The sequence below is a fragment of the Psammomys obesus genome, unplaced genomic scaffold (assembly GCF_907164565.1).
Source record: "Psammomys obesus unplaced genomic scaffold, mPsaObe1.curated_primary_1811, whole genome shotgun sequence".
Classification (NCBI taxonomy): domain Eukaryota; kingdom Metazoa; phylum Chordata; class Mammalia; order Rodentia; family Muridae; genus Psammomys; species Psammomys obesus.
The window spans coordinates 3,723,061-3,743,067 of NW_026596064.1; the positions used below are offsets into that span (position 1 = coordinate 3,723,061).

Below are 20,007 nucleotides of genomic sequence, written 5' to 3' on the forward strand. Positions count from 1 at the left end.
AAGAAAGAAAGAAAGAAAGAAAGAAAGAAAGAAAGAAAGAAAGAAAGGGAGAAAGAAAGAAAGGGAGAGAGAAAGAAAGGGAGAGAGGAAGAAAGGAAGGAAGGAAGAAAGGAAGAAGGAAAGAAGAAAGGAAGAAGGAAAGAAGAAAGGAAGGAAGAAGGAAGGAAGATATCCTAATGATATCCTGCTATATTCTCATAGATAGGAGCCTGGCATAATCATCAGGAAAGAGGCCCCATCCAGAAACTGATGGAAACAGATACAGAGATCCACAGCCAAACATTAGTTGGAGCCTGGGAATCAGGTAGAAGAGAGGGAGGAAGAATTGTAGTAGCAGAGGGGTCAAAGACAGCACAAGAAACCTACAGAGTCAACTGAGCAGGGCTCATAGGGAACCACTGAGACTGAACTGACAATGAGAGCTTATATGGGTCTGACTTAGGTCCTCTGAGTGTATGTTATGGTTGTGTCTTTATCTTCTTGGTGGGACTCCTCACAGTGGGAGCAGGGGCTGCCTCTGACACTTTTGCCTGCTTTTGGGACCCTTTCCTTTTACTGGGTGGCCTCGCTACTGAGTCTTAATATGAGGGGAGGTGCCTAGTCTTATTGCAACTCGATATGCTGTGTTTCAGTGATATCTCTGAAAGTGACCTTTTTTGGAAGGAAATGGAAAAGAAATGGGTGGGGGAGGGAACTGGAGAAGGGAAGGGAGAGGAAACTGTCGTCAGGATTTAATACAGGAGAGGAGAGAATAAATTAAAAAAATTAAAAAAGAGATTACAAGTGTGTACCATGTTGCCTGTTCACAAAAAACTTATTAACATTAAAATTTTTATGTATCAACTAACCTTAAAAATACAACGGTGGAGAATTATAACAAGTAACCTCTAATTCCTTTCTAACTCAGTGCCAAAATGTAAATAGTAGAGACAGAGACAGTAGAGTATACAACAGCTAGGCATGGTCAATCCCAACACTCAGGAGGCAGAGGCAGAGGCGGCCTGGTCTATATAGTGAGTCCCGGGAAAGCCAAGGCTACATAATAGAGAGATCTTATAAAACAAATAAACAAACACAAAACCAAAGCAAAACAAATAAACAAAAGCCCCAAAGCAGAAGGCGGGCAAGGGTGGGGAACAGGAGAGAAAGGTACAGCAGTTAGTCACATGGATAACATATAATTGATAATCACATCTTTGAAACAATTTCAATCAGAAATATTTCAATTAGAGAGCCTAGAAATGGGTCCAGGGAAGCTAGGTAAAAAGAAAACTCGGTAAATGGATTACAGCATACATTGGATGTGAGTGGAGAAAAAGTTAGTGTGGTTACTTTGTGGTCAAACACAGTCTGGAACTAGAGGAAGCGAGTTCCTCTAGCCTGAGCTGACACACAGCTAGGCCATCTGTGTCCTCAGAGTGACCTTCTGGGAAAAACCCCAGAAGGGGTTTATGACAATCTTGTGTCTTTGTGTGACTGACATGCATATGACTGAAACTATTAGATATGTGATATCCATGGCTGCATAGAAGGCTCTTGATTTTCTCTGACAAGCAAGAGTTTGTTGGCAGAAAACCATCTCTAGCCCAGCTGGCAAGCTCCCTGAGCACCGTGAGAGAATGCTGGTGCAGTGGCAGGGCCATGGCTTCCTTGCCATGTGTATACCTTGAATTCTCACTTTTTAATAAAGGTCCTAGCTATTTCGATACTTGCACGTACTTTCTGACTTCTTTGAACGAGATGCCCAGGACCCATAATACAACTGACTAGACAACAATCGTTAGAAGAACAGACAAAATGAATGAGAGAAATATCTGTATTTTAATAATAAGATATAAAGAAATACTCTAACATGGAGTTCTAAGAGTCTAAGACTTAGACCAAAAGCCACCCCCAGGCGCATATATATATATATATTTTTTTTTTTTTTTTTGTTAAAATCTTGGGAAAATGGAGAGAAAAACAATTTAAAAGCTTCTGGAAAGAAAACTTCGGGAAGACTCTAAGGACAATGAGTCCCAGACTTCTTCTGGTCAGTAACAGAGAGCAGAGACTGTGAACTAATAGCTACCATTCTGAGCTAACCCACAGGGTCACTGAAATGCAAGGTCAAAAAAAAAAAGTGCATTTCAGACATATGAGGTCTGTACAGCAATGCTAATTACCAGAGCTTCTGGAGCTGTCCAAAGGAGATGGGAATGAAAAGAAAACTCATCAGAGCAACTTTGCCGAGTGAAAAGCAAACGAAAAGCTTATGATGAAATTTAAAACATTTGTTGGCAGATCTGAGACTCAAACAACTCTTCTGAAGGACATGGGGAGCAGAAGACTGACCTTCTTGTCATTGTGAAGGAAGGACACACTCAGTATAGCAAATGGGAAGCTGGGGCTGGCAAGGTGGCTCAGTGAGTAAAGGTTTTGCTGTAAAGGTTTTGGTCATGACCCAAATTCAATGCCTGGAGCCCTCACCGCGGAAAGAGAGAACCGATTCCCGAAACTTGTCCTCTGACCTCCTTATGTGCACAGTCATCACACACATGCACACACAAAATCAATCCATTTCAAAACACCCTGGAGCTGCAGGGAACAAGGAGTAAGAGTAGCTCAATTTGCTTTTGTTTTTGTCTCTCCAGTGGTTCCTGCATCCCTTAAACTTTTCCTTATTTCTTTCAGAAAACAAACCCAGTTTGCTTGCCAGGAATTGTTTAGCATTAGGGTTGCAAAGCTTGTTGCTCATTATTGACAATTTGCCCAAAGAAGCCTGACAAAATAGAAACACCGTGGTTTGTGTTCTGCTTGTGAGGTCAAAGGGCTAAGGCCGGATCAGTCCTAGCATGGGGCAGTGTTATCGCCTTTCTCTCTCCGCAGATATGAAATAAGTCTGTTTGGATTCAGAGTGGGGCATGTGTCAGTCGGTTTAGGGGAGCCCTTTGTTTGGGGAAGTCACACTTAGTGAAGACAAAGACTGGAAAAAGGAAGACTCTGCTTACGGGACAGTGTGAGAGGAACAGCTGAGGTGGGGTCTGAATAGCCCCCGTGTATTCTGAATGCCCGTGTATTCTGGAGTTCCCTGAGTTCTCATTGCCAGCACCCTTTCAGATTACTGTACTTAACTTTGTGCTTAATTAGATCAGTGTTATTTTTTTTAGCAACTAAAATGTACTTTTAAAATTTCGAATCAATTATGACTTTAAGTTTGAAGATGTGCAGATTATTTATTTTATATGTGTATATGTCTTTTTAGCCCCTTTAAATAGAATTGTGCATTTTGTTTCTGAGAGACTGTGCTATAAGTTATTTATTTCAGCTATCAAGTCTCCCCACCCCCAACATGCTAGGCCTTCAGATGTATGTGGGTAATCAACTTCACACTAATGTCCAAGGTTAAAAAAAATTAATAAGATGATAGAGTTTAATTTTAGGGTATAGGAAAGTAGTTTAGTACATGGCCTGGGTTACAGCAGTCTTAACAGTGTTTGCAATGTGGGGAGAAATTGGCAAGATGTGCACACACTGAAAAAACTCCTGTTAAAAGGAAAACAGAAACATGTTATCTGAAACCTTGATTGCTGAGTAACTGTTGCTTAAGTTATTCTAGAGACAATCTTTCTCTACAAAGCCCCAGCTAACCCTAAACTCACTGTGTTGTTCAGTCTGGCCCTAAGCTTACTACAATCCTCCTGCCTGAGGATACTGGATGTGGAGATTCTGGATATGTGCCACCACAACGGGATGGATAACTTTTTGATTTGTTTCTAACTCCTGCTTACTGATTGTCTAATCCAGACTAAGAATGGCCTCTCAATTCCCAGGCCCCAGCACAGATTAATCAACATAGTCTCCAGAGGTGGGGCTTATGCCTCTCACGTTAAAAACTGTCCAGGTGATTCTAGCGTGTAGTGGACTTTGGAGTTCAAGAGAGAAGGCTACAGTACTGCAGGGGTTAGGTGACAATAGCAGGGTTGTCTCCTGTACCAGCCTTTGTCTCTGCGACAACTGTTATCGAACCTACTATGGGCTTTACTAGAGAGGAACCAATTCTGCAAGGCCAATCTCAGAAAGGCAAATAAAATCATATGGCTTCCCTTTTCAGGGTACCCCATGGAGCTTGTGTGAATCCAGAGTTCTCTTCTAAGGTTCTGCCCCTGCGCCACTGGTAGAAGCTCACCAATTTCTCTGTCTATTATCTCCACGAAGCCTTCTCAGACCACATTTAAAGTGCATGAAACCACTGTGCTCCCCCACATTGATGCCCTCCATCACTTTGTAACACAATTCCATTTCCTTCGTGTTAATTTCTCTAGTTGGACCTCAACAAGCTAGAGGACAGGACTCTGTTTTCACCTAAGGCTACCACAGCGCCAGTGTATAATAAAGATAAACATCTATCAAATGGATGGATGAGTCACCAAAGACCCTGTCTAGTATCTTTTCTGCTGCTGTAATAAGCCACTCTGACCAAAAGTAGCTTATGAGAGAAAAAAAAAAGGTGTATTTGACTTACCTTAAAGGTCACAGTCCATCATTGAGGGAAGTCTGGGCAGGAATTCAACCAGAAGCCACAGGGGAACACTCTTTGCTGTCTTTTTCACAGGGTCTTTCCTCGCCAGCTTTCCTATGCAGCTCAGGACTGCCTGCCTAGGGAATAGCTCTGCCCATAGTGGACAGGGCCCTCTTACATGAATTAATAATAATAAAAAATCTCCCACAGTTATGCCCATGAGCTAATCTGATTTCAGCAATTCCTCAATCAAGATTTCAGGTAACTCTAGGCTGTGGACAAATTGACAAGTAAAGCTAACAGGGACAGCTGTCCCTCTCAGAAAAACAAATCCTGAGATGGTAGAAGGTCAGAACGAAAGTCTGTTAAAATGGCTATTTCTAAATTTCAGCTCCAAGTATGTCGAGTCAGAAGGATTAGGATGACACCTTCTCAAGCTGAGGTACATTTATTCTTTCCAGGGCCTTGGGAATGTTCATCCTTTTGCCCTCTCCTTGGAATTAGTCTAGAACAACAGGACAGGCTACCTGGCCTCTTTTAATATCTTCTTCTCTAGGAAGGCTGAAAAGGCTAGCGTTCGCACAGGGTCCCATACCTTTGTAAGGATGAGTCTTGGAGGGTGTGCCCTGATCAAAGTGTGACCAGCAGATGTGCAGTCCAACCTTCCAGCAGACTGTCATTTGGGCTAACTTCTAAATCAAGAGGAATTGAGAAAACGGAGCCACATTTTGCTATCGGGGTCCTATCAACTCATTGCTCTCTAATGTGAATGACAACCCTGATAAGAGCAGTCTGCCGTTTAGTTTCAATTTTTTTCCCACCAAATGAAAACTGATGCTGTGTTTACCTTTGATTAACATTCATCACGGTGAAGGAATTGTACTCATCCACTTATAATTATACCCTTCTTCCATAAACAGACTTTTAATCACAGACCTTCCACGGTGGGAAAAACTAGTTCTTTGCCGTCAGCCTTGTCTGGTACCACAGGAAAGCTGCCTCTTTTCTCGATCAATAGCATTGCACGCTGAGCTGCAGTGGAGGAGGCTGTGGTAAATCTGCTAAATCCCAGCTCTCGCTCTCGGTAAAGCTAAAGCTTTTCCCTCCAGTGCTTCAGCCTTTGAATCTGAAAATGGAGATTGATAGCTCCGGTCCAGGCCAGCACACTGGGAACATCCCGAGGAATTAAAAACACCAAGCCTAGACTGTATTCAAGACCTCCCAGTGAAATCTCTATGGCCAGGGCTCAGCATTAGAAAAGATTATCCATTAAAAAGATACCCTGGCTGAACTCTGCTGAGAACCTCTGGGCTGCTTACTGCTGCTCCAGCTCCATTATCATCAGGCCCTGGGAACTGTGGCTCTTGCTTCAGTTAGAGATTACATAGGGTCTAGAGGAAGGCCAGCCTGAGTCTCAAGCACTTGCTGAGATCTGCCCTGTGCCTGTGTGGGCTGGGGGATCTCCCCTGCGACCAGTTTCCTGCTGCTCCCCAGGGGTGAAAAGGAGAGAATAATGCTCACTGAGCCTGCTGAGTGTTGACAAAACCCTGCGTGTCACTGTCAGCAGTGTCTACCGCAGGTTTGTCTTATTTAGGGTCTCTAATGCTGTGAAGAGGCACCATGACCGTGGCAACTTTTATAAAGGGAACAAGCATTTAACTGGGCCTGGCCTACAGTTCAGAGGTTTAGTCATGGTGGAAAGCATGGTCGCACTCAGGCAGGCACAGTGCTGGAGAGCTAGCTTTGACTTCTACATCCACATTGGCAGGAAGCAGGAAGAGAGACTGATGCAGGGCCTGGCTTGAGCATCTGAAACCCCAAAGCCCAGTGACACACTTCCTTCAACACAGCTACACCTGTTCCAACAAGGCCACACCCTCATAATTCCACTTCCTATGAGCCTATGGGGTAGGGAGGGGCATTTTCATCGAACCCATCACAAGGTCTAATGTACCAGGCATAGAAATTCAATAGTGATGGATGAGGGGATTTCTGACCTTATGTGGCTTATGACCTGGAGAAAGTCTTTAAGCCAATAACGAACAATTATTAAGGCGTAAGGAGATGCAGAATGGAAGTACAGCTGACCACAAGACCCAGAACAGTAGTGGTGGAAAGTTGCAAAGGGAAGCACTGCAAAGCAATGTGTAAGACAGTAAGGCTGAAAGACGAGGCGGAGAGAGTTCAGTTGGCAGATGGCACGCCCCTCAGCTGTTTGTTGCTGTGAGAGAGGAAAACAACTTAAAAAGGAGAGCTTCCTTTTGGCTCAGTTTTTGCAAAGGTTTCAGTGCCCGGTTGGCTGGCTCTGTTGCGTGTGTGCAGAGCAGTGAGGTAAGAAGGCCTGAAGGTCCATTTCAATGGGTCTCTGTGCTCACCCAATCTAATTTCCAGAAGGATATATTCCAGCGCCTTTAGGATTGATACTGAGCATTTTTATGAAAACTTACAAGTAAATCTCCTGAGTACTTCTGGTTAAGAATCACTTTTAGACAGAACTTCTTGGATGTCAGATGAGAATCCTAACGGGTAAGAGAAGGTGACTCGTCTGAGGTCATTGAAATATTAGACGCACTGAGGAGACTGGAGCCATGTATTACTCTTTCATGGTCCAGTACACCTAAATGTTCTCATTAGGAAATGACACGAATGGTCACAATGGCTCCTTATGCTCCCTCACCATTTACAAGCCCCTTTCCATGCATGTAACATCACCTGAGCCTCATGACCAGGGAGAAGCAAAGGAAGGCTGCATGGAGTGAAATGATGTGCAAACAGAAGATGGTGTGTCTGAGCGCAACAGGAACTTATTCCTCATTCCCAATCCTGAGACCTTTCTCCTGCTCTAAGCACCAAATTACAAAGCTGGTACCCAGACTTTTCTCCCAGGAGGCAAACCCTGACCTTTGGTCAACCTGGATGGTCTAATGGCCTGCAATCCATTTCCTGTGTCTGTCACCCTAATGGCGTATAGCAATAAAGGCTAAAGGAGACCCCAGTAATTAGTAGCCCAGAGGCATGAATGACATTTGGACAACCTCCCTGTTGGTTACAGTGCATTTGGCACCCCAAGGACTCCAGAAACCAGAGCCAGAGTGCCAGACACATCAAACTCAAGTGTCACCAAGGTCTGAGCTCAGCTGCTCCCTTAGCATTTGCAAAATGTCCCGCCCACTCTTTTCCTTCACTCCCTCCCCTGGCCATTTCCAGGAGCAGATGAGCTGAGGTTACATGCAGCTGATCCCAGTGCTGGTTAATTATCTTGGCCTGTAATTAGCACTTCCGTTCTATCATTGCCAGCTCCCACAGTTAATGCAGCAATTCTCCCTGTGGAGGAGAAGTAGTTGGAAAGGGCTCCAAAGAGGCCATGAAATAAAAGTTTCTAGAAGTGACAACCTTTTGGAGACGTTCCATTGGCTCACCCTCCCATCACCTAAAGCCAAAGTGCCCAGGCATCCATCTACCCACGCTGTCCCATCAGGAGAAGAGTATGAAGGACATCTGACTGCCTTAGGCAAGTGCCCTAAGACCCATCACCCCTGGACTCTCTTTCTCTACATCAGACTGGATTTCAGTCCAAGCCAGCATTTCCTCCTGGACAGTTCTTAAAGATTTCTGTTTCCTGTCTTTGTGTTCTCTGGTTTTGCTCAGTTGTCATTGGCTCTCATTTGGACTTTTATAGCATCTCTCTAATGGACCTCCCCCAACTGGTGCTGTGGGCTTCTCCTCTGTAGTATAAGCAGAATAATCTTTTGCTGTAGTCTAGACTTGTCACTATGCTGCCCAAAGGGCAACCATGTTAGTTTGGCATGCAATATTGTGTACAGTGCATCCTGCCTATTTTCCAACACTCCTTTCACCTACTTTTTAAACACCATTATAACTCTACAGTGCTGTGGCTCTCCCTCAAATACACATTCCAAACACACACATACATGTGCACATCCGAAGGACTCAATGCCCAGGCATCCATCCACCCTCGCTGTCCCATCATGAGAAGAGAGGAGTATGGAGGACATCTGACTGCCTTAGGCAAGTGTCCTAAGACCCATCGCAAGGAAAGGGCACTTGCTCTCCATATAGGTGGAGACAGAGCGAAAACTGTAAGCCTATCTTAACATAAAAATGTCTGACAGCTGAGACTGCTGGAGACAGCTGTCCCCCAGACACCAAAGTGAACCAGCAAGAGGATTTCTCAGAGCATCTCTCTGAGGTGCTCAGGTTCAGGTCCTGTGCTGGGCTCAACCTGGCAGTGAGAACCCACAATTAACATCTGGATTTCAAGATTTTTTTATGTCTTGGATAAAAGAATGAAAAAAAAAAGTAAAGGAGAAGAAACAGTTTTTCCATTTCTAAAACCTTTCTTATTTGAGAAAATCTGCAATTTCTCTGATTTGTGACCCCCTAACTATTTATTCATATTCTCTATTCCGTCTCCCTGTCTCTCTCCAGCACGGTACCTGACTTAGAGAGCTTTACAACCCATTATGTATTTTGTAAATTTGCTTTCGACTGGGGTGGGGAATGTGCCACTGGACATAGGTGATAGGAAGGGACAGTCTTCCCACTCCCTTACCATGACATACTGCCTGTGTGCCGCTTGGAGCCAAAGGCACCCTGAATTACATGGCTGCTACACCCAAGCCACTGAGATCATCTGAAGCTTTGCCCAAACCCAGAAACTGTTTCCAGCCCTGAAGGCCCACTGCTGGGTTGGCTCATTGAGAAATGTTAAAGGAGTTTCCTCTGTGGGGACTTCTGAGAGAATGATGGGAATGGTGCTGAGGTATAGAGCTACAACTCTATGCTGGAAGGTCTCGCATCACCTCTGGGGCAGATGGTGGAAGGTGTCAAGCCTTCTTCACATGTTCTCATGAAACATGGCCCTGGAGACCCAGTGTAACTAAAACGATTGAGTAATTTTTAGAGAACAAACTTTGTTCTTTGGGGATTGAGGTAGAGGGAACAACAATCTAGTATCAGACATCTGGATAATGCTCCCTTAACAACCTTGTGCCTTAGGCAAATTTTGGGCTCAGCTCTTTCATCTGTGAGCTGTGGATGGGATGAAATGGCAGAAGAAGGGGACGAGGGAGCTTAAACGATTGCATTTTTTCTTCCACAAGGAGGTAAGATTTTCTATACTTTCTTTTTCAGAATTTGTCCATTTTCCCCCAGATATTTTGAGCTCTTTGGCTCACACAGTCTCTGCCACAGCTACTCAATACTACCTTCACAACAAGAGAGAATATCCTAGACAATAAATGAACAAATTAGCATTGTTTCGATAGTACATTACTTATGAAAAAAGTTTCAAGCTGGACTTGGTTTATTGGCTCTTGGTTTGTCAACTTTTTTTCTAGTATCTTCTATCTCTTCAGGAAATAATGAGACTTAAAATTCTTTTCAGGTTAAGGTAGGTAGAAGGGACTCCATTCCAAATCAGCCAGTTGTCCACCAATTCCTTTTTCTGCATGATAGAGGACTTCCAAATAAATCAGGGCTTTGTTTAGATCACCCCGGAATTCTGCTTCATTCAGAAATGAGAACGGTATGGTGAAGAAACTGACAAAAGTTGATCGTTTTCACTTCCCACAAATAAGACCATGCTTTCCAGATTTTCAAATCACTGTAGTGTGGTTTGGGTAAATGCTCACCATAGGCTCCCGTGTTGGTGGCTCAGTGCCAGCCCATGGTGCTATCAGAAGGTAATGGTACCTTAGTCCCCCGTAGGGGGAAAATCTGGACACTGGAACATGGTCTGGAAGAGGCTATGGGGACCCAGGTAGTTCCTGCCTCTTGTTGCTTCTGGCCACCATGAGGAGCTTCCCATCTGCTGCCGCCATGCTGCTGTCTCCCCATGGGCCCAAAGCAGAAAGGGCTACAATAAAGGATTTCTTTTCTTGATTGTGTCAGATATTTTGTTACAATAATGGAAAGCTGACTAACACAAGGAAGAGTGTTAACCAGGAGAAGATATGGAGAGTCTTTTAGTCAAATCAAGTTCCAACGAGTAACTCCTAAGCTAGACCCATTTGCCTCCTGAGCTTGTTACCTAATGTCTTCTTGAGCTAGTGCTAGCATTAATACATATATATTCATACACATATGTATATACATACACATATGTATATACATACACATATGTATATACATATACATATGTAAATATATATTCCTATAACCAGCACCTGACATTATATCAACTTTCTCATATCTAAACCGTGTGACTTCAAGCGAGAAGGTTAACCGGTTTCTTATGCTTCACTTTTCCAAATTAAAAAAAAAAAAAGGCATCTTGCATAGCTCTTGATATTTGGTAAAGTGTTATATAAATGTCTAGAGTTTGCTCCTTGTCCCATGATTATTCACCACATTTACTTGTCTTTTAGGTGAGATGTATCAATTTTCTTCAACTTGGAGGATCTGTGTTTGCTAAAAATAAGAAAGAACCTTCTCATGTTTCACTTGATGCTAGATAAACCTACTCTGCTTGTTGCACTTATTTCTCCTTGCCACTTGATTCTGCCTATACATCTCTCATCTCTCTATCATCTATCATCATCATCTATTATATATTATATGCCTATCTACCTCTATCATCTAGCTATATTTCCTATCTCATCTCTATCATGTGTTTATCTCACACTTGTTTCATATCTATCATCTACTTGTTATCATCCACCTGCTATCTATCTATCTATCTATCTATCTATCTATCTATCTATCTATCTATCTTCCTATCTTTTGTCTATCTATCCTTTATTTAGCTATCTTTATCCCATATATCTATCATCTATCTATCTCAACTATCTACCTATATATCCATATCTCATATCTATATGTGTATAATCTGTTCATTTATCTATTATATTATCTATAATATTATCTATTATAATCTATTATTTATCTTTTTTTCTATTTATCTATTTACCTTCAGCAAAAATATTACCAGTTCCCTCTGGATCTCCTGCATGGATCTAGGCCAAGTGTGTCAATATATAAAGGGCATTTGGTTAATGTTGATTGAATTATTGAATCAAGTAAATTAAACAGACATCTAAAGTCAAATTGATTCTCCATTTCTCTGAGGTCCTGTTCTTTGGCTACAGAAGGAGGGCCTCTGTTCATCATCCAGTGGAAATTTCAAACTGGATTCCTTGGCTTCCAGGACGTTTGATGACTGACAAAGAGGCCATTTTCCTTAGGCTTCACATGAACATGGATGGGTAGATTTTCCTGATAACTGGTAGCCTATGAAGTTATATCACATGTACGGGCAGACTAGAGACTTTGAGTTTTGAGGCTACAAAGGTGCAGGTGGTTTTGTAGCCTAAGGCAAAAGAAAAATAATTTGGTAACTTTTGCTAATTAAATCTGGGATCCATTGCTCCCTCAGCCTTTCAGGGTTGGTGCCAATGGGCTGCAGCTTGTTATTTCCCTGGAAGAATTCCCACTGTATTTTTTTCTTTCATTAGTGAAGAAATCTGCATACATCAGCCACACTTTAAGGCCATCCTTTACCCCTGTTTGCATTATATATTTGCTTTTTCTTGATTTCAAATTCACAAAGTTCAATTTAACTTTGGGGAAATTTTTATTTCCAGGCTTATGACACTTCCAAGTGCTAGATGAATCACATACTTATAAAAAAAATTTGTAGCAGGGATCCGAGATTAATGATGCTAATGTCTTATGCATCATTGTGCCCAAGTGTCCCTAAGAGGAGGTTGTACAACTTCATGAATACTTCTAGTGACAGGATACTTCTTGTTACAATCTGAGGGCAGTCATTTAATTTACTTTCTAACTCTAATTTACCTCCAGAAGGCATTTTCACGTTCCTACCCCTTGATTTCCACAAGGCTGTTGGGGAAAGGGGGCCCTTAGCCTGTGCTGCTGCCGAAAGACATGGCTGGTTTGGCTCCAAGCTGAATGTCAGGGTGTTCTATCTCCACATATGAAACTATGTCAAGTATCTGTTTTTTAAGCATAATGATCATTTTTACTTTTTAGGTTTTAAATAAGATAGTGTCACCTTTCTCTACCTCAGTGAACAGGGGAGGGTAAATTCTCATGCTTGACCTCATTTATTTGGTCAGCATTCTTTTGAAGCAGCTAAGCCTTACCCCTAAAGCCCAGGGAAGAAAGGAGCCTAGGAGAAGTGCCTGCCTGTTTGTAGCCTCAGGTTCATGGAGATGGTTCAGGCCACAGCCTGAGCATGACAGCTGGTACCTCAAAGGCAGCAATGGAGCCTGGCAGGAGCCTGGCTTTCCAGTCTGTGGTAGTCGATAGCCCCAGAGGCACTTGGCCCTGCTGGCACCAGGCCCTTTGGTTGGGATCAGAGCTGTCGAGTGGGCACTGCTGTTTTTCATGACCCATTTTTTTTGTCTCAATATGCTAAAGGCAGTTCATTAATTCAATGACTTTTTTTTTTTACTTCCTAAATTAAGGAATCCAAGTTTGTCTGTCCCACTGCTGTTGATCTTTCTGCAGAGGCAAGCAAATCTTTGAAGCCCCTTGAAGTTCATTGCTGTTGGTATGGTGGTTCTGTGCCCATGTTTATGAGAAGAAGAATACAAAAGAAACTCAAATGTTATGTAGCAAATAATGGAAATTTGAAATAATGAGAGGCCTAAAGGGAGAGATTTAATATTGGCAAATTAAAATAAAGTAGGCTTGGTTGAACCAAAATGAAAGGAAGAAAAAGGCAGAAATGAGAACACAGTAATGTGACTTCCCACAGTCAGGAAAACACTACACAAAGAGAAGACGATATTAAGAAGGAACTCTAAGAAATGAGAAAGTACAATTTTAAAGTGATATCTGAAATTAAAAAAAATCCTCAGAGGGAGTAAAAATGTTTGGTTAAATTTTAATTCCAGAAATTAAAAAGAACATTTTGTAAGCTTTTATGGGGGAAGACTAGGTGACTTTCAAGGGGAAAATGTGATTTTTAACATGAGTTCATATTTACAGCAGTTGAGCAATATTTATGGAATGGAAATGGAAATTATAACCCTACCTGCCTTTTACAGAAGAAATAAAGCTTCTCTTTATCGCTGCTCAGTCTGATTTCTTATAGGACACCAGCCACCTGTCCGGGACTTCGTCATCCACAATGTGCTAGCTTGCACGCAGCAAGATAATGCCCCACAGACTTGCCTAAGAAGGAGGCCTTTTCTCAGTTGAGGTTCTGTCTTCCCAGGTGGCCCTAGTTTTGTGTCACATTCACAAACACTGAGCAGCATGGCAGCATGGGTAACTAAATAATGTATCTTAAAATCAGAAGCAAGTACAAAAAGACGTATTTTAGCAAGGTGAGGGAGGGAAACAAACAATCAAACAAAAAGGCAAGCATCCTGCCTTCTGCTGAGGAAATTAATACAGGAATTTAATGCCTGTGTTTGGATGAGGCTAAGCAGCATTTGCTAAATATTCAGAACGAACAACTGGAGATGAAAAAGAAATCCACAAGAGTAGGCAAAGCAAGACACACAGCTAAAAACAGTAACACAGAGGTGCATATGTGTATCTCCAAGTCAGGGAGGACCAGAGGCAGGGGGATCCTTTGAGCCAAGGCCAGTCAGCCTAGTAAAATAGAATTCATGAGGTTCAGCGAAAGACCTCATCTCAAAAAACAAGATGGAGGGTGATCCAGAAAGAAACTGTGCGTTAATGCCTGATCTCCACAAACATGTAATCTCATGCATATGGAGCATATGAACCTGTGTACAAACATAGAACACACACAAAAGTGTACATAGAGTCACACATTCACACACACACACACACACACACACACACACACACACACACACACCAGGTCTTGGAAGGCCTGCAAGGTGGCTACATAAACAACTTCAGAAAATTCACACAGCATGGCAAAAGGTTAAAAGTTGCCATTTGCAGGAGTACACAAAGGACAATATCCTTTGTGCCACATCCTTCCAATTTTGGTCTTGTTCTTTGTGCTTTTGGGGTGATACCCCAAAGCATGCTTGCCAAGACCAATGATGAGAAGCTTCTCTGGTTTTTTTCTGGAGTTTTACAGTTTTAGATTACATGCTTCAGTCTTTAGCCCGTTCTGATGAGCAAGTTCCCAGAAATGTGGGTACTGGATAAAAGGAGAAAATGACAATATAAAGCCTTAGGAATGAGAGAGATGTAACTACATGAAGAATCAAAGTAAACATACAATTTCTTAGGAAAATGAAATAAGCAAAGTTAATTCAGGAGAGTCCTCCAGGGCTCCAGCCTCTGAGAGGATCCATGAAAAGAACAGTGTCTGTGGAGTCGAAGCTCTTCTTCAGTCCAGCGGGGCCAGTAATAAAAAGTGTATTGTTTTTAATTTCCTCCTGGGCCGGGTGTCTATTTGTCAATATGTCTGAACCTGGGTGGTAGAGGCATGAGTAACAGCTTTCCAGCATGTTCTGGGGTGTGATGACGTGAAAAAAATCTCCCTAATTGTTTTGTGGCGCTAGCTTAGCTGGTATTAAAACTCAGCAAGAACACAAAACCGAAGTGTAGACAATTCTGATTAATGAGAGCTGTAACAATCCTGCCGAACTGACTTCAGGAAAGGGAGTTTATTTATTTATTCACGTTACCAGAAAACATGACAGTGTCCTTTGGTGTGCTTATTAAAGCTTCCCTGCCCTCTTATTGTGTTCTCCAGCCAGTTTTCCCTGGGTCACACACGCTATTTACCAAGAGGCACAGGCTCTCTTGGCTTGGGCTCCAGTGGCAGTCCCCAGGAGGGGCTCACTGGCCCCGCTTGACTCCCTCGCCATCACTAGATCATTTACTGTGGCCATGACAGCAAGTACTCTCAGTAGACAACAATGAAGGCCTATGGCCTATGGCTCGGGATTGGGGAATTCAGATGGAAGTCAGAATGCTATCTATCAAAAATGAAAAAAAAAACAAAAAACAAAAAAACAATGCCAAGAGAGATTGGGTTCACCTTCAGCTTCAGTTAATTGATTCATCTTCTGACAGTATCTCTTGATCACCCATTCCTTCTAGACAGTTTGCTAAGTTGAATGGAGCAGTGAACAGGAGGATTCTGCCTTGTGAGGTTATATATTAGTAGCTAAAGCTTAATGCAAAATAGTAACTTTTTAAACTTTTGCCAATGTCTCACTGTGCAGCTCTGAATGGCCACAGACTCACTATATAGACCACGCTGACACTGAACTCAAAGATCTTCCTGAATCTTGTCTCCAGGGTACTGAGACTAAAGGCATGAGCTAGCTCTCTGGGATAACACTGAATATTTGAAATATCCTAAATACGGTAAGACATGTCAGATGCCAATATCACAATGTATACTAAATGTTCAAGAAATAAAGACTTCCTGATTCCAGAGCTTTCCCTTTTATTATCCTTCAAAGCACATTTCAACAACATTTCTGGGGAAGTAGCGTAGAGCGTGTGTGATGAGAACATCTTCCTCCCCTCTTGCAGGGAAATGAACTTGGCTTGGCAGGTTTCCGACACTTGCGTGGTTTCCTCTCAAGGTCTGCAAATGCTTCCCTTTCCTCCTAACGTAATGCAGAGTCATCTCATTTGGATTTCTTCATAGGTGACCTGTGTCATCCCACCTTTGCCTGCTGACACATAGGCCTCCCCCCCCGATTCATATTTTAAGACAATTATCTGAACGCATGTGGATGCACCTCTTTAAAATTGTACTTGCTCTCTGAAATCTGTTCAAACTAAAACCTAGTCACTCTCAACTTCTTCTTTTTTATTATTTCTCCTTGTTGTGCAATTTCCTCTTGAGCCACTCACCACCTCTCACTTTTCTATGATTTGGCAGCTTTTTGACCCATTGAGAGACAATGAACGTGTTGTTGCCAGCTTGCTTTTACTGTACCCTCTTTCCTATTTTTGTGGGTGGCATTCACTGTTTTCAGATACTCCTGTATGAGACTGTATAAAAAGAAAACATTTTTTCTTACAGAGATATTCATATGTTAAGAATACAAATTATATATATATATTTTCAATAGGATGTTGTTGCTGTGATTTTAGATATCTGTGCCTTTCAAATATCAGACATTGGGAAAGCCAAGATCACTTAAGAATTATTTATTGACCTTTTAGGTATTTTTGTCCAAACATTGGAAGACTGACAAGATTTGGATTTACAGTGTTTTCCCCTGCTTGTCTGCATTCCTAAGGCCTGGGAAGGGTAGGGACAGGGCATAAGGCAATGATGGTTAGTATCGTTATTCATTTGCTAGAACAGTGGTTCTCAATCTTCCTTATGCTGTGGCCCTTTAATAGCGTTCCTCTTGTTATGGTCACTCCCAATCATTAAATTATTTTTATTGTTACTTCATAACTATAATTTTGCTGCTGTTATGAATCATAATGTAAATATCTGTGTTTTCCAACGGTCTTAGGCGAGCTCTATGAAAGGGTCGTTCTTCCTCAAAATAGGATGTAACCCACAAGTTGAGAACCACTGTACACTCGCTATGTAGCCTCGACTCACCTGGACCTCTCTATGTAGATCAGGCTAACTTTAAACTCACCGAGATCCACCTGCTCTGCCTCCTAAGTGATGGGATTAAAGGTCTGAGCCATCAAGACCAACAAACATATCTTTTCTCCTTCTTTCCTTTTAACAGACTTAACTCACTTGATTTTTCTTGTCTAAAAACCCGCAGGTAGTGGCCACAATTGGAGCCTGAGTGTGGCTTTTCACAAGAGGATCAGTAAATTACTGATGAGCAGACTCAGTGAATAGTTTCTTTCCAGAGGTCATAGGTCAGGTAGCTGTAGGTGGTGGAGATGGCATCAAAGGTGGCCTTGGCAAAGTTGCACAGTGTGACAGCCCCTGTCTGATGTATAGAGTCTTCAATCCCAGTCATCAGCAGCAGCCTCTTGGGCGCAGGAGCAGAGATGATGCCAGCGCCTCTGGGTGCAGGGATGAGACGCACTGAGACAGAGCCACAGTGACCTGTCACTTTGCATGGAAGACCGTGGGGCTTGCAAATATTGTTCCCACAGTAGCCTCTCCACACAGGGACCATGGAAAGCTTGACTAAGATGCTGGCACCTTGGCTGGCAGTGCCTGCCCCCTTGGAGCACTTAACATCAAGATCCACATGAGTGTTGTAGTCCCCAAAAGTGACAAAAGCCTTGAATCTGGTCCCCTGGCCAGCTGAGTCTGTTTCTACACTGGCATGATCTTTACAGGCTCAACTTTTAGGGATGGACCCAGGAAAAAGCTTATTATCCTGGATTCCTTGATGGGCAGAAAGAACAGGTGAATCTCTTCCAGTGACTTAATCTTTGTATCCTTGATCAGGGGGCCCAGCTTGGTGACAGAGGTCTACTCCTGTCTTGGGCCTTACCTTGTGACTGAAGCATGCTTCTGAAAGTCTTGATTGCTGCCCCAGATAGGGTCATGCAACTGAATGTGGTGGTAACAAAAAAAATTAGTAACAGTTAAAGGTACCTACTGCCATTAAAAATGGCAGAAGTAGTTTGTGGGAAAAGGTATAATAATGAAACAATAAAACCCCTTTATAAAATGATGTCCCCACAAAACTTTCTGACATGAGTAATGAAGAATCTTTTTTACGGGGCTTGAGGGCAGCGTAGTCTGTGATTCAGTTGGATGACAGCATGATGTTTTAACACTGCGGAGATATTACTGTATGTAAGATAGTTTTTACGAAGGATGTGTACATGAGGAGTTATTGTCTGTCAGCTCTTTGGATGGGCACACTATGAAAATAGTTATCTTAGAATTGAATGTTTGACCAGCAAAAGCTTACAGTGGAAAGATGTAAGCCTTTACATATGGTTTCTATGCCAACTGTGCTGGAGTCATCACAGGTAAGAATCTGGGCTTCGGAGAGAGAGTTAAAAACAGTGGCGATGAACATTCTCTCTCTCTCTCTCTCTCTCTCTCTCTCTCTCTCTCTCTCTCTCGTGTGTGTACTCCCATGTGTATGTGTAATCACCTGAGAGCAAGCATATGTGGAAGCCAGTCACTGACATCAGAGTGTCTTTGCTCTCCGGCTTCTCCATGTTATTTCTAAAACATGGTCCTCGCTAAAGCTGAAGCTTGAGGTCTGGAGTAAACTGGCTGGAGAGTAAGGCCTGAGGATCCTTCTATCTCTAGCCCTCAGCTCTGGGATTAAGACTCTCTTTGTCATGCTCAGTTTTTCCGTGGGTACAGGGATCTGAACTCAGGTCCTTGTGTTTGGGTATCAGACACTTTTCTCAATGAGTGATCCCTGTAGCCCCAACAGGCCATTTTTATTCAACACTATACAGTCAGCACACTGCATTGTAGCCAAGAAAATTCATTACCGGAGTTAGATGGTGTACTTCATAATACCACTGAAATCATTGTGGTTTTAAAAGCTATTCTCTTAACAGTTTTTTGTGCTCAAACTTTTGTAAAGGCACGAACTCCAGTTAAATGCCGAGAATGTGAAGTTTAAACATATGAAACAAGAAGATAAAAGTTACATGCTTTTTTTTTTTTGGGGGGGGTGGGGAGGTACTGAGTAGAATGATGATTTTCTTTTTAATTTGCATGGTGATTTACATCTTTCAAAAATGTACCAGTAGTTGAAAAACAAAGCAGAACAAAAACTCCTGTTTAATGGGAGGGAAGATGGCTCAGCAGGTACAGATGCTTGCTTCCCAGCCTGACCACTTGCATTTGACGCTTGGAACTAGAGCCCACCGGGCAGAAGCAAAGAACCAACTCCTGTAAGCTGTCCTGATGCCACACACGCATAAAATAAAGACATGGTTAAAAATTTCACAACTCAGGTGGATACATGATGATGGCACAGATTGCACACTGTCTGAATGGCAGCACAGCAGTGACTGCACAGCGACCTACAGACTGAACTGTGGGCCCCCAAACACCAGCGACTGGGTCTCCCAATCTAGAGGAGACCCCACAGTGAGGGAAACAAGCAGGTCTAACCTCAGGTCACCTGGCTAATCCCTGGAAACGTTCCTGGTTCTCGACAGTGTTTGGTATCTAGCATCTGGCCACATGCCTGCATGCTGCGCTCACTGACCAGTGAATGCTTTCTGGGTAGGAAGCTCCAACCTCAGGCCTCCTGATACCCAGGAGCCACAGGAACAACCCCAGACACTGCTCCAAAGCTCAACTTGTCTCCACAGGGAGACCAAACCTCTAGGCTGGTTAGTTCTCTAAGATGGCTGCACCCAGCACACACAGTGTCTGAGCACTGTGTCTGGGCAGAAGCAGATCATTAACGTCAGAGCAAGAGAGCCAGTGTTGGGGCAGGTGTCTCCAGGACTTCTCCTGGTGAGAGGAGAGCCCCTGGGCTCTTGAGGAGTCCAGTGGGTCCATAAGATCACACACCTGAGAAGAGCTAAGTAACAAGGAGGGCCAAGTGAGGGTACCAGAATGTCACTCAGAAGGGGAAATAGAATAGACAGCAGAAGTGGAGAAAGAGCAGGAACTGGGCAGGAGATGGAGCGGGGAAGAAAACAAC

At 42.9% G+C, this 20,007-nt stretch overlaps 1 pseudogene; it reads right to left on the reverse strand.

The window, feature by feature from the left end:
• The window catches only part of LOC129689809 (40S ribosomal protein S2-like), a 34,158-nt pseudogene extending 14,610 nt beyond the window's left edge, over nt 1–19,548 (reverse strand).
• Between the last annotated feature and the right edge of the window lie 459 nt (nt 19,549–20,007).